This window comes from Schistocerca nitens, chromosome 8 (genome assembly GCF_023898315.1).
Source record: "Schistocerca nitens isolate TAMUIC-IGC-003100 chromosome 8, iqSchNite1.1, whole genome shotgun sequence".
Classification (NCBI taxonomy): Eukaryota; Metazoa; Arthropoda; class Insecta; order Orthoptera; family Acrididae; genus Schistocerca; species Schistocerca nitens.
In genome coordinates this window covers 183,119,371-183,134,508 of record NC_064621.1, presented here as the reverse complement: position 1 = coordinate 183,134,508, position 15,138 = coordinate 183,119,371, and positions in this window count along the sequence as shown.

The following is a 15,138-nucleotide window of genomic DNA, read 5'->3' as shown; positions in this document are numbered from 1 at the left end:
GAAGAAAGAGCTAAAACTGACTCAGAGATTTTTGGAACAAAAGACATTAGTGTAAGATCCTTAGTTAAACCATAAGTACTGGAGCCCATTTCTTTCTTTGGGAAGGGAAGAAACTCGTTTTGGAACTTCTCTTTCGTTGCATTTTATAGTTCCAACATATGACAACCAGTTTTTCAGCAGCTTCTTACACAATTCAATGGAAGAAACCCAACTGTATGCTGTGATATTCCTCTTTGTCCCGTACATTTTTTTGGAAAGACGAATCACAGACTGTGTTGACTTTAGAAACTTTTTCTCTTCCTGAGATAGTCTTGCTCCATCAATATCTATCCCCACATAAATGTAAACATTACACAGATAAGAAGAATGTGTATCTGTGAGGCACATGACTCTAATGCCATATTTAGCAGGTTTCATGGGCGTATATACACTCCTGGAAATGGAAAAAAGAACACATTGACACCGGTGTGTCAGACCCACCATACTTGCTCCGGACACTGCGAGAGGGCTGTACAAGCAATGATCACACGCACGGCACAGCGGACACACCAGGAACCGCGGTGTTGGCCGTCGAATGGCGCTAGCTGCGCAGCATTTGTGCACCGCCGCCGTCAGTGTCAGCCAGTTTGCCGTGGCATACGGAGCTCCATCGCAGTCTTTAACACTGGTAGCATGCCGCGACAGCGTGGACGTGAACCGTATGTGCAGTTGACGGACTTTGAGCGAGGGCGTATAGTGGGCATGCGGGAGGCCGGGTGGACGTACCGCCGAATTGCTCAACACGTGGGGCGTGAGGTCTCCACAGTACATCGATGTTGTCGCCAGTGGTCGGCGGAAGGTGCACGTGCCCGTCGACCTGGGACCGGACCGCAGCGACGCACGGATGCACGCCAAGACCGTAGGATCCTACGCAGTGCCGTAGGGGACCGCACCGCCACTTCCCAGCAAATTAGGGACACTGTTGCTCCTGGGGTATCGGCGAGGACCATTCGCAACCGTCTCCATGAAGCTGGGCTACGGTCCCGCACACCGTTAGGCCGTCTTCCGCTCACGCCCCAACATCGTGCAGCCCGCCTCCAGTGGTGTCGCGACAGGCGTGAATGGAGGGACGAATGGAGACGTGTCGTCTTCAGCGATGAGAGTCGCTTCTGCCTTGGTGCCAATGATGGTCGTATGCGTGTTTGGCGCCGTGCAGGTGAGCGCCACACTAAGGACTGCATACGACCGAGGCACACAGGGCCAACACCCGGCATCATGGTGTGGGGAGTGGTCTCCTACACTGGCCGTACACCACTGGTGATCGTCGAGGGGACACTGAATAGTGCACGGTACATCCAAACCGTCATCGAACCCATCGTTCTACCATTCCTAGACCGGCAAGGGAACTTGCTGTTCCAACAGGACAATGCACGTCCGCATGTATCCCGTGCCACCCAACGTGCTCCTGAAGGTGTAAGTCAACTACCCTGGCCAGCAAGATCTCCGGATCTGTCCCCCATTGAGCATGTTTGGGACTGGATGAAGCGTCGTCTCACGCGGTCTGCACGTCCAGCACGAACGCTGGTCCAACTGAGGCGCCAGGTGGAAATGGCATGGCAAGCCGTTCCACAGGACTACATCCAGCATCTCTACGATCGTCTCCATGGGAGAATAGCAGCCTGCATTGCTGCGAAAGGTGGATATACACTGTACTAGTGCCGACATTGTGCATGCTCTGTTGCCTGTGTCTATGTGCCTGTGGTTCTGTCAGTGTGATCATGTGATGTATCTGACCCCAGGAATGTGTCAATAAAGTTTCCCCTTCCTGGGACAACGAATTCACGGTGTTCTTATTTCAATTTCCAGGAGTGTATATATATATATATCAGAGTAGTTTTGAGCGGCATGTAGTTGCAGTGGATTCTTAGTTGTCCTGTTGTGTCATATATTTTCATTACCAGTACACTTTGTGTATGGTTTATGTGTCAGGCAATTTGTACCATCATTTGGATACATTTTACAACGTTTTTAGTATACTAGGTAGTTTATGTGCTAAGCGGTCTGTCTTACATAGACTTTGTATGTGTTAAGGCGTGATAGACATTTAGAGTTTTCATGTGTTTCGAAGTATCATTTAGTTTACGTGTTCTGTTTGGAATATATTTCCCATATGTTAACATTTCCTATGTGTCAATGAGGCTGACGTTTGGTGTTCAGATAGTTTTTTCATCGTTATGTCACTTGCTATAAGTGAATTCATAATCACGAATCCAGTTAACGACAACAGAGTGTACAATAATGTATCTTCCATGACTGGAGTCGATGAGGCATGAAGTGCATTCTTCTACATACTCTACGCTTCTTCTTCAAGTGTCTCGTCTGTTTTGATAAATAAGTAGTGTTAAGTCGCCACATTTGGGTCGTCATATACCTGTAATGTACAGGGTGATCAAAAAGTCAGGCCTTGTCATGGATGTGTGTGATGACCTTAGTTAGGTTTAAGTAGTTCGAAGTTCTAGGGGATTGATGACCTGAGATTTTAAATACCATAGTGCTTAAAGCCATCTGGCGTGTTGCTACGCACTTTACTGTAAGTGCTTACGAGCGCGCAGCATGTTGCACGCTCAAATTAAGTCCTGAACTTGTTTTGTAATTGAAATAAATGATTTTAACTCCTATGTGTCAATGAGGCTGACGTTTGGTGTTCAGATAGTTTTTTCATCGTTATGACACTTGCTATAAGTGAATTCATAATCACGAATCCAGTTAACGACAACAGAGTGTACAATAATGTATCTTCCACGACTGGAGTCGTTCAGGGATGAAGTGCATTCTTCTACATACTCTACGCAACTTCTTCTTCGAGTGTCTCGTCTGTTTTCATAAATAAGTAGTGTTAAGTCGCCAGATTTGGGTCCCCATATACCTGTAATGTACAGAGTGTACAAAAAGTCAGTATAAATTTGAAAACTGAATAAATCACGGAATAATGTAGATAGAGAAATTTAATGTTGGAGTTCGTTTTTCACCGTGAAGAATTTTTTGTACTCTGAGTGTACACCATACACTAGCAAAGACGTAGCACATGACGTAAGGAATACCAGTTTGTAATATATAATTGTTGGCAAAATTTATCAGGAAAGAGGAAGTTGGTTCATAGGTTCGTGGCGGTTCTTTTGGTGTGTTGCTGCCGGCCGATGTGGCCGAGCGGGTCTACGTGTTTCAGCCTGGTACCGCGTGACCGCTACCGTCGCAGGTTGGAATCCTGCTTCTGCGTGGATGTGTATGATGACCTTAGGTTAGTTATGTTTAAGTAGTTCGAGGTTCTGGGGATTGATGACCTGAGATGTTATGTACCATAGTGTTCAGAGCCATCTGGCTTGTTGCTACGCACTTTACTGTAAGTGCTTACGAGCGCGCAGCATGTTGCAGGCTCAAATTAAGTCCCAAACTTGTTTTGTAATTGAAATAAATGATTGTAACTCCATCATAAGTTGCATTTGGAAGTATGGTTCTTTAATTATTTCTGGGTGGTGACTAGTTTCGGATACCTGTGTCATAAGTGAGACAGTACAGGTGATATAGCCGGCCGCGGTGGTCTCGTGGTTCTAGGCGCGCAGTCCGGAACCGTGCGACTGCTACGGTCGCAGGTTCGAATCCTGCCTGGGGCATGGATGTGTGTGATGTCCTTAGGTTAGTTAGGTTTAAGTAGTTCTAAGTTCTAGGGGACTTATGACCACAGCAGTTGAGTCCCATAGTGCTCAGAGCCATTTGAACCAGTACAGGTGATAACCAATGTACAAAAACTGCCCATGGAATGATGATCGAAGCGGCAATGTGGCCGACTCGGTGACAATATATTTACTTTTGTTGAGTCTGCCATAGTGCTGCATTTATCATCACTGCAGGGGCAGTTTCTGTGCATAGGCTATCGCCTGTATTGTCACACTCACGATGCCGATGGTTTGACAATGGACACAGGTGTCTGCAACTACTCACTATTACCAGGCAAAGAAAATATCACAATACAACTGATGACGCACCTACAACCATTTATTTCTATTGTTGTAAGTACATTTATCAATCATCATTTTTGTATGAGATCCTAGTATTGTAATTGCGTTGACATCCTGAACATGGTAATTGGGAAGGTTATGAGTAGCACGGTTTGAGGCTTAGAAAACGGAGCGTCAAACGGAATAAGTAGAGCACATGTGAAATTTTAATCACTTTCGATTTAATATAGATGTGAAAGCAGTGGAGGCACGTCCAACATTTTTGTTTGCGTGGCATGAGTGTTATCGAATAAATAATCTCAGAAAATAGCTTTCTAGCTTCATCTAGGATCGTTTTGACGTGAATTATTCGTCAAAATCGGGAATCCCAACGGCTATAGCTCAGCCGGTTAAGAGATCAAATACTGTTCTCCCACGAGACTCCAACTAGGAAACAACGCAGCCGTAGCTTTGCAGCAATACGATGTTTCCACAGACCTGGTGACAAAATGAAGAATTCAGTTCTTCCTTAATATTCTTATGATGCCTCAGATGGATAATTTGCAATGCAGTAGACGAAATTATTTCTACCTTGCCCGCGGAGTGGAGTAGAAACACGTCATAACTGAAATTTGTTGAGAATATGTCATTGAAATATCGCGAAAACATTACATTAATTTAGCAGGATGTGTCTCTGTCACGTCAGGCGGCGACTATCACAGGGTTCCCAAGCATATTCCGCAAATGTTAGCAAGTCCCAATCACTCTCGTAGCAGGAAGGAATCAGTGTCCACAGCCGACGTGTTCCTTAAGCTGCCTAGCAGGTGTAAAGGTTGTAATTCGAAGATGCAGCCGCCAAACTGACCGCCGCATCAAATGCTACTGGTGCAAGCAAATTTGTATAACCCAACTGAAGCACTATAAATCAAGAGCGGGGATAAATTAACGGGCTGCTCTCATCGTCATAGTTGTAATAAGTTTGTTTTAGTCGATAGGTTCTCAGGAGATTATCGAGAAGTATTTGAAGAGATAAAGTTAACTGAAAATAAGAAAATTACTAACCGCTCTAATTAAAGGGTAACTGACAGCAAATCCTGAAATAAAATAAAATTTGAAATCCTATTCTGGAATGGCGTTTAAACATAGCGATCCGCAGAAACATCTGGGTTGCGAATGACGCAGTACTGATGGGCAGATTGTGCTGGAACGTGTGGAGACTATCCGCGTGCTGCTGTTTCATTAATGTAACCTTCAAGGACTCCTGATGAACCACGTTTCACTGTAACTCAATTTCTTTCTCTGAAGAAATTGCTCAACTGCTTATGAACAGCATCAACACCTTTGTATCCCACATTCAACACAGCCATACCATATTATACACTCCTGGAAATGGAAAAAAGAACACATTGACACCGGTGTGTCAGACCCACCATACTTGCTCCGGACACTGCGAGAGGGCTGTACAAGCAATGATCACACGCACGGCACAGCGGACACACCAGGAACCGCGGTGTTGGCCGTCGAATGGCGCTAGCTGCGCAGCATTTGTGCACCGCCGCCGTCAGTGTCAGCCAGTTTGCCGTGGCATACGGAGCTCCATCGCAGTCTTTAACACTGGTAGCATGCCGCGACAGCGTGGACGTGAACCGTATGTGCAGTTGACGGACTTTGAGCGAGGGCGTATAGTGGGCATGCGGGAGGCCGGGTGGACGTACCGCCGAATTGCTCAACACGTGGGGCGTGAGGTCTCCACAGTACATCGATGTTGTCGCCAGTGGTCGGCGGAAGGTGCACGTGCCCGTCGACCTGGGACCGGACCGCAGCGACGCACGGATGCACGCCAAGACCGTAGGATCCTACGCAGTGCCGTAGGGGACCGCACCGCCACTTCCCAGCAAATTAGGGACACTGTTGCTCCTGGGGTATCGGCGAGGACCATTCGCAACCGTCTCCATGAAGCTGGGCTACGGTCCCGCACACCGTTAGGCCGTCTTCCGCTCACGCCCCAACATCGTGCAGCCCGCCTCCAGTGGTGTCGCGACAGGCGTGAATGGAGGGACGAATGGAGACGTGTCGTCTTCAGCGATGAGAGTCGCTTCTGCCTTGGTGCCAATGATGGTCGTATGCGTGTTTGGCGCCGTGCAGGTGAGCGCCACAATCAGGACTGCATACGACCGAGGCACACAGGGCCAACACTCGGCATCATGGTGTGGGGAGCGATCTCCTACACTGGCCGTACACCACTGGTGATCGTCGAGGGGACACTGAATAGTGCACGGTACATCCAAACCGTCATCGAACCCATCGTTCTACCATTCCTAGGCCGGCAAGGGAACTTGCTGTTCCAACAGGACAATGCACGTCCGCATGTATCCCGTGCCACCCAACGTGCTCTAGAAGGTGTAAGTCAACTACCCTGGCCAGCAAGATCTCCGGATCTGTCCCCCATTGAGCATGTTTGGGACTGGATGAAGCGTCGTCTCACGCGGTCTGCACGTCCAGCACGAACGCTGGTCCAACTGAGGCGCCAGGTGGAAATGGCATGGCAAGCCGTTCCACAGAACTACATCCAGCATCTCTACGATCGTCTCCATGGAGAATAGCAGCCTGCATTGCTGCGAAAGTTGGATATACACTGTACTAGTGCCGACATTGTGCATGCTCTGTTGCCTGTGTCTATGTGCCTGTGGTTCTGTCAGTGTGATCATGTGCTGTATCTGAGCCGAGGAATGTGTCAATAAAGTTTCCCCTTCCTGGGACAATGAATTCACGGTGTTCTTATTTCAATTTCCAGGAGTGTACTTGATCATAACAATGCAGTCTATGCTTACACTTTTCCGTGGATGATTTAAATGCTTACTGTCAGACCGTCGCCTTATTTTGGAAACGATAAACAAACGTAAGAGACTATCACCATCATACACCTCACACACATCTTCCATCAACTACAGGTCTTTGCCTCTAACAGCACTGCTCTACAAAACTGAACCAACTCCCCCACTATGAATACTAGAGAAGTTCGAACAAAAGTCTAACCTTTAATAGCCGTATAGAAATGTATGCACGCCAGCTCCTAGCTCGTTTATCGTACTGAACCTGTCGCAGCTCGTTTTGTGGGAAGATAAATCACTTTTCAATTCCGAATATAATCTGACAACGAACAATTCCTCCTCCACCGATATATTTCCATTGGTTTGTAGATGAAATGTTACAAAATTACTCGGTAGCCCTAAAAAAATCAACTGAGGCCTCTCACAGAATAGCCTGTCATGTGAAGCATGCTTGTCAGGGGATTTATGAGTTGTTTTCAGTATCGAGAGACGAGTAACTATTGGGCCACAATTCTTGAATTTTGACCAAAACGTGAGAAGCAGGAGTACTCAATATTACAACTGTTCCATACTTCATTACAAATGTTTCATATTGCCAGTGTCATCAACATTTTCTGTCATTTTCAGTTAATTCAATGGAGCTAACAGGTGAAACAACAAAAAGCAAATCTAGGTTATTCAACACCGAACCTCTGTAATTTCTCGTATTTGTAACTCTCATATTATTGAGTCTACTGTTGTGTAACATGCTCCTATATGAAATGCTTTGTCGTCACTCTGATAGATCAACGAAAATGACTTTTCTCACTGTGTATTCTCTTTTTTACTCGGTAAAATTAAGTGAACTGGGAAGGTGATGATGAATATTTCACGTGGCGAGCATCCAATGCTTTCGTCCATTCAGGAAATACTGAAAATAACCGACATAAGAGTTTCTATGAGCGAATAAGTATCAATAGAGAAGTAATGTTATAGGAATAATTATTATAGAAGTGTGGCGCACTCCATCGTTCAGTCGATGATTATCAAAAGTTGTCTGCTCAGTCCATACAAATCCTGCAGTGCGAACTCAAGAGATTGTCTTAAAATTGTGTTACTAAATGTCATTTAGGTCCTTTTCAGTTGTACGAGGGAAGAGGAAAAACGACTGATTTCACATGGAACACTTTTCCAGCTACACTGGGCGCTACGGCAGCAGCTGAATTCGCATCAGCAGGCGAGCGCAGTATCACACAGCTATTGTGGCGCCGATGCTGGGAACATCCACACAATGCCGTAGAAGCAGCTATGGTAGAGACAATAACAGATTCCTCACAAAGTGAAACATGAGCGAAATTATTGTACATTACAAATAAAATGATCATTCAGTCGGAAAATTAAATGTTCTCACTACACTTAATACATAAAAACATTTTACAATACGCCATCACAATTACAATATAATATCCATTTAATATGGGGGAATTATTCATCTGCAATCATGAAAGTAACTCAATGATCACACATTACCAAACAATTTTGTGATGTTTCCAAGTCTCAGCCTTTATTTAGCTTTTTGAGACAATGCAACCGTCAGATGTAGGATGCCTCATTTTAGAAAAGACATTTGAGACTGTAATCCACCAGTTGGCTCAATTTATTTGCCCTTTGGGCAATATCGCTGATTTTCAAAAATTAGTTTTCTCATATGTGTAATAAGACCGTAACGTCTTCCCAGCCTCAGTGATTATTTGTGACGGTTCTAATCCACGTAAAAATGAACATGAATCAGAGTGAAACACCTTTCATCCATATAACTATTGGTCACTAAAATTCAGAACATTGAAAGAAATAATGTAATGAACTGTCCCGCAAGAATGCGCGATGGGTTGTACAGTACCCCACAGTTATTTTCTTGCTACTGGCAACACTGCTTTTTGTCAGAGGTTACTGGCACACTAGGTAGTCTTCTTTTGATGTCTCGGCTACCGACTCTCACTTTCTGTGCACCTGTAATTCCGCGAATCTGTTGGCAAAACGGTACTGATATGCTAAGTACCTCGCGCGTCTGGTCCTGTAAGTAAATACATATTTGGTATGTACGTGGAAACGAGAAATGATATTTATACCTGATCAGTAATTTGGGAACCTAATTAGTTTGACAATTATTCAAGGATATGATGCCAGAAGAAATAGCGAATATTCTGCAGCAGTTGTCGGATATGTCAAATGGGCCAGATCAAGAACGGCGCAGCAGTGGAAGTGGGGAATCGGACAAGGATGTGGAAGTAATTCCCATGAAGTGAGCATAGCAGTGATTCAGAACAAGATGTACTGTCTGTTACTTCAAGTGACAATAGTTATTCGAGCGAAAATGGAAATGTAGAGTTTTTTATTGGCAGAGATAACGTTACAAAGTGTAGAAAAACTCAATACTTCAACCAGAGTAAAGTTACATATAAGAATAAAGTGAAAGTGTTTCCTAGTCCTAGGAGCTGTGCAGATGGGCTGAGTAAGAAAATTTATGCTTTTCACAAAAAAAATGAGAGCAGTATGGTGGACAATACTGTCACTCATACGATCTATGTATACAGATGGAAAGTGAATCGTCACAGTAGTCTCGTGATAGAGATGCAAAGGAGACACCACGAACTGAAATACTTGGTTTACTGGGATATTTATATCTGATTGGAAAAAGGAAAGGACATCACACAAAAGCTCTAGAGATATGGAACTCGGACGGGACAGGAACGCAAGTTCTAAGGGCGTGTATGAGTTACAACAGATTTTTGTTTTTAGATGTATACGATTTAATGACAAGGACATACGAGTTGAAAAAAAGAAAAACAGACAGATTAGCTGCCATACGTTCTTTCTTGCAGCCGTTTGTTCTCAATTGCAGGAAGTTGTAGAACATCGGACCTTGCGTGACTATTTATAAAAAATTGGAGGCTTTCCACTGGCGCTAAAGTTTCATACGGTATATTCCTCATAACCCCACAAAACATGGAATCAACATCTTTGCTGTGTCACACTCGAAAACATGTCTAACAAGTAACTTGGAAGTATACAGTGGAAAACAATAGAATGGCCTATGTCAGACCTTAATCAACCCAAGCGACATAGTGATGCTACTGATTCCTGACATCGAAGGTAGCCGTAAGGTTGCGTTGTTTTGGGGGAGTCCCATAGTGCTCAGAGCCATTTGAGCCATTTTTGAGCCGGACGCGGGATTGAACCGTCGTCCTCAGGAATTAGAGTCAAGTGTGCTAACCACATGTTTGATACCTGGTACACCAGTTACCTTTTGGCGACATCTCTCCTAGAGAAGCCGCTCACTTGTATTGGCACACTGAAGAGCGACAAAAGAAAAATTCCTGCTGAATTTCAGGAAAATAAAAACAAAAAGTTGAGTCTTCAATTTTTGGATTTAAAAAGGACGTCTCTCTCACATAATATGTACCAAGTAAAAACAAATCAGTGATATTGCTGTCAATAATGCTTGAACTACGAGAACGTGACGATAAAACAAACCAGCCTGACATAATAATGTACCACAACATGAGAAAAGGGTAAGTTGACAGCATGAATCAATTATGTAATGTGTACAATGTCTCACACATAACGAGGCGATTGCCAATGTGTGTCCTTTACTCTCTCTTGATGCAGTAGGAATCAATGCACTGATTTTCTATTTCTGAAACCCAAAGAACTCACACTACGCAAGAAGAGTTTCTTGCAGAATTAAGCTACATTGAATAATCCCCATCTGACTAATAGATCCAAAATAATTCTTCTTCCCGGTGACACTGCGGCATTCTTGATTAAATATTGAGAACCCTTGGAAAAGAGTGACATATGTCCATCAGCTGCTCAAGAATCAGCAAACAAGATACACGCAAGGTGTGTAATCTGCGGCTGAGCAAATGACGTATAGATAACCAAAATAAGTGATAAATGCAAAAAGTTTGTTTGTAAGAAACATGTGACAGTTGCTTACACTTGCAACAACTGTAACAACTAAGTCCTTTTTTCAGCTGTGGCTTATGTTCAAGAAGCTTAAATTGCATGGGACGTGTACAAAACTGAAACATAAGCAAGGGAACCGCAGTTGAAACACTTTGTATCAACGTCTCATGAAATATTTAAATTTTATCCTAAAAAATTAAAATAATCACGTTAAAAATCGGATCAAACTGCTCCGTAACAGTATTCACAAAATAAACATAATTTTTCCGAAATCTGAGACTGTATTAGCTAAATTATGTGTTGGTGTACAAAACAGCATGCGCACTTGATAGACTAGTGAAAATGTGGTGTGCCTGATCGAGCGCTATTCATTCCAATAACAACTGGTCAGCAGAATTCGGAACTGTGAAAGTAGCATTGAATGAACCGATTATTTTGTCAGTCGTGTGATGTGGAATCTGAAAAGTTACACTTACTTCACTTGATAGCAGAAGATACGATTTGTTTCGGAATAATACACAGATTTAACATATTTCCAAGAAAAGGAATTCTGTTGTCGTTTTAACCGCATTCACAGCACAATAATTGAAACATAAATTCGTGAAATCGGCTTAGTCGATCTGATGGTAACCTGAAATTCAGCTTGTGTCATTCATCATGGGAAATTATTATATATGACCTAAATGGCGTAAATATATCATTATTTGAATGGAAAACCACACTTTTGAGGGAAAACTTGTCTCTATGTAGGTTGTGTTGACTAGAGTAATTTACACTAACTATTTATTTAAAACCTAACAGCAGCTAAGATTTATTGGTGTGCACTACTATACAAAACACTGTGAAAATTTCTCAACATTAGTGGACAGCATCTTCGACGACACTAGTGACCTTTACTTCTGGCTTCCAAGAGAGACTTAGAGGCAACGGCGATTTGCGGATTTCTTTTTCTAGGAGTTTCACGAAAGGTGATCTACAAAAGTCCTAACGACTAACATAAAAAGGCTATAAATTAATAACGAATTACTTGCTATACAGAAATACGCTTAACTTACTGTGAATTTTTGTATGAAAAACCAGTTCTCCTCTCATGAAGAGCAGACACTGTCAACCCCGGTCTCCTGCTTATTAGGCAGCCCAATACACCGTGCGGACACTGTGTCCACCACAATTGCAAAGACTACCCCTGCACGCCTCCTGTCAGACCCAAATTCTCAAATTATACCACACCCTACTGACGCTGTACGCCTGTTTTTTATCCTCATTACTCGTGGCATCTCGCCAATATCCGTAGAACTTCGAGCTTGGTGTCCACCTGCACTTAGTTATATGTATTTGGTGTCTGTTCTTTCAGACAGGTTGAAAAGAGAAGACACCATTTTTGATCTTGCAGTTACTATGAATCAGGACACACAAGAATAAAAGACATGAGCGGCAAGTGGTTAATACATTAATGTATATAAATTAAATGACTGTGGTCAACACAACCGCATGGACTACTCTAGCATGCCACCAGTCAGACAAGTTCTCAGTTCATGCCACACCCTATTGAGGTAGCGCTCCTGCTCATTAGCCTCTTTACTGGTGGTATCTCATTGATTGCCACAACAGCTCCATCTTGGTGTGCATCTGCAGTGAAGGGATTATTGACTGTCATCATCTTAATTATGTATGTGTTGAGTGGTACTTAAGTAAATAAATTAGTGAAATCAAAGTGAACTAGAAATTTGAATATAAATGAAAAACTTGGTTTAGTTTAGAGAGTTACATACTCGCAAACAGCGGGCCGAACGGCAGAACAGAAGAGACAATGACCGTGAAGTCAGCAAGTTCCACATAAGCGGGCGCTGTCGATTCAGCCGTCAGGGCATCGCCCGACCGGCTCACGTGTTTCTCAGTTGTCGTATGTGAGCAAAGGCCCTCGCCAACATCCCAAGAGCCAATGACCGACGTAAAGAAGATTCTTCGAGAAGCTATTCAACGTGACAGAAGAGGCAATACCCGGCTCACGTGTTTCTCAGTCGTCACATGGGATCAAAAGCCCTCGCCTACATTCCAAGAGCCAATGACAGACGTTAAGAAGATTCTTAGAGGAGCTTCTCAACGTGACATAAGAGGCAATGACCGTGAAGTCGTTCACCTCCAGTAAACTGAAGTGAATAAATACGCGAGACGCAGTGAGTCGGGGGAGATGAAGATGGGGACAGATACGGAGACGGAGATGAAGATGGAGATGGAGACGAAGAGGAGAGACGAAGAAGACGAAGAAGTTTTCAGTCAGTTTCGGTGCTGAAGACCGTTATGCAAGAAGAGACTGCATCATGCACAGACGCGCCAAGTCCGCCGCTGTAATGGAATAGCAAGCAGCAGCCGCGGCGCCAGAAGACAGAAGTTAAAAGGTATTTGAAGTCTGGTTTTTACATACCCGGGTGACTCGTGAGGACGGGAAGGAGACGGCCTCACATCAGTAGTCACCTGTGAGCTGGGATGAAGACCTGACAGCCGAAGACTGGCAAGCGGGAGTCCGTGGTTCGAGTCCGCCACACTGGCCTTCCCCCGCCGCGCCGCTGCGCTGGCCGACGCAGAACACACGCGGCCGCTTAGAGAAGAGAAACACTGGGACGCCACATCCAAGGTATCACCATCCGATGCACGACTTCGCTCGCAATAATTAAACGGGCCACCTCGCGCTGCGCGTCTCCAGTCAACTGGGCGAGACGGCGACACGAGATACACTCCGCTACGCGTAATCAGACGCCGCCGCCGCCGCCGCCGCCGCTGCCGCAGCAGAAGACTTCACAAACGACACAGCTGCCGCTCTCCGAACCAGAACATTCCGTAAGATACAGTTGTACAAATCTTCAATAAAAGTTATCTTATGTAAAAATGATGTTTCATTCGACCTTATACCCGAGCCAAGGAAGAACCCACCCTGCCCACATGTTGTTAAGAGAGAAAAGTTAATTTATTTAATATTTTAACCCTGACAGAATGCTTTAGAATGCTCATCCTGACAATTGACAGCATCAAAAGAGAAAACCCAGTTACATTTAGTAGCAGAAGTGCTACATTTAGTAACACAACTGTTACAGTATGTGTGGTGTCTGTTCTTTCAGACATGTCTGAATTAAATACATTAGTTGCAGTGAGAACTGATTTATATCAGTGTCGCAAGCTGAAAATTCGTACAGCATCGGGATTCTAACCCAGGTATCTTGCTTATTAGGCAGAAGTACTGTCCACTACACCATCCAGACAGAGTGGTTAACACAAGTCCACGGACTACCCTAGCACGCCTTCCGCCCGGCCCTAATTCTCAACTTTGTGGCAACTCTTTTGATTAGTAAACTGTTGGCAACATTATCGAGTTACTCCGCTCTTGATAATGGCTACATTTTTACTTCTTCTGTGACATGTTTGCAATAAATACACGATGCAATGGTCGTGAGCGCCAGTTGGCACTGGACGTGTTGAGTTTATGTCAGTCAGTAAAGCGACAAAGACGCCATCATCAAAAGACGCCATCATCAATGTCTCACAGAGTTTGAACGAAGTCATGTAATAGGGCCAGGGGAAGCTGGATTTTCCTTCTTCGATACTGCAGAAAGACTTGACAGACATGTGACCACTGTACATGATTGGTGGCAACGATGGTCACAAGAATAAACGGTCACAAGAACACCGCGTTCCGGACGACCAGTTCACGCTACTGAGAGGGGAGACCATAGTCTCCGGCATGTGGCTCTGTTTTATTGTACTTAATCCGCACCAGCTATTTTAGCAGTTTAATACTATCAATGGTTCGGTACTCTTAAGATGGAAACAGATTTCCATACTTGTTAATAGTTGCAATTTTCGGTTTCTTCTGAGATAATTTTTGTTTTATTGTGACTGCACAATTTTATGTGTGGAAATGTCGTACAATAGTTTGTAATCAGAGTTTAGTTCTGTGCCTACTACCACCTCCACATTTTCATACTTCCGTGACAGCCCTACAAATGTACTTACGAAGGAGTCAGGACTGTGAAGCGCCACAGCTTAGAGGTCACAAGAGTTTAATATCTTACTAATTCATGATGATTTAGGCATCCCCGTGTTAGGAATACTTAGTGTTATATTAAATTTTATATTAAATTCCTCGCAAAGTTATCATTATGAACTGCAATTTATTTGTATTATACAGTGGCTACTTTATACCGTATATTGATTAATTAATTATACGCAATAGATACATATATAATAGATATACATAAGCGAAGTTTGTCATAAACAATACATTATCATGAAATACAGGGTGAACATTAATAAAACCGACTAACTGCAGGGACGAATTCCTCACTGGAAATGTAGAAAAAAAGATCCTATGTACGTGTGTCTGGAAATGC